General features: G+C 43.8%; 1 pseudogene; it reads left to right on the top strand.

Annotated features, from left to right (window-relative positions):
• The first annotated feature begins 333 nt into the window (after window positions 1–333).
• On the top strand, window positions 334–452 carry LOC120595112 (uncharacterized; annotated as a pseudogene).
• Window positions 453–689: the final 237 nt, after the last annotated feature.

Raw genomic sequence — 689 nt, 5'->3', positions numbered from 1 at the left:
TAGCAGGGGCTCCACAAGAACCCACTCAGAACATGTGCATGTAGCACCTGGAAATGCCCCGTGGGTGAACCATTAACTAGGCCACGGCATGAATGCTGCCTGATTTTCTCTACACAACTGCTTTTGAGACGTCGCATAAAGCTCCTTAGACTGTTCCTGGGTTCCAGCGCCCAGAGTGGGAGGCAGCTCGAGAACATTTGTCCTCCCTTCTTCCCTGTTTTGCCCTCTAGTCCCTCACTCTTGCTCCCTAGAACTTAATAAAATTTTAGGTAGGTAAAATCTACCGAGGTAAAATAGATTCGGATTGTGACTGATGACAAAAATGTGCAACGTGTCTACGGCCATACCACCCTGAACGTGCCCAATCTCGTCCGATCTCAGAAGCTAAGCAGGATCAGGCCTGGTTAGTACTTGGATGGGAGATCGCCTGGGAGTACTGGGTGCTGTAGTCTTAAAAAAAAAGTGTTACAAAGAGAAGATATTGAGTGCTGACCATGAACCAGACAGGCATGGTGGTAAGCACTTACAGTGAGTGCTTACTGAATATAGCAAAGATCCCTAGGTGTCTACATGCAAATGAGAGGAAAAAATGCAATGATAAATGTAATAAATAAATAACTACATTATTTAGAATCTTTTAAAAGTATTATGGAGTAGGGGTAGGGAAAGGAAAATAGTAAAACAAATCT

Source organism: Pteropus medius, unplaced genomic scaffold, assembly GCF_902729225.1.
Source record: "Pteropus medius unplaced genomic scaffold, Ma_sr-lr_union100, whole genome shotgun sequence".
Lineage (NCBI taxonomy): Eukaryota > Metazoa > Chordata > Mammalia > Chiroptera > Pteropodidae > Pteropus > Pteropus medius.
The sequence above is the reverse complement of the archived record's forward strand: the minus strand, read 5'-3'. Positions and strand labels throughout refer to the sequence as shown.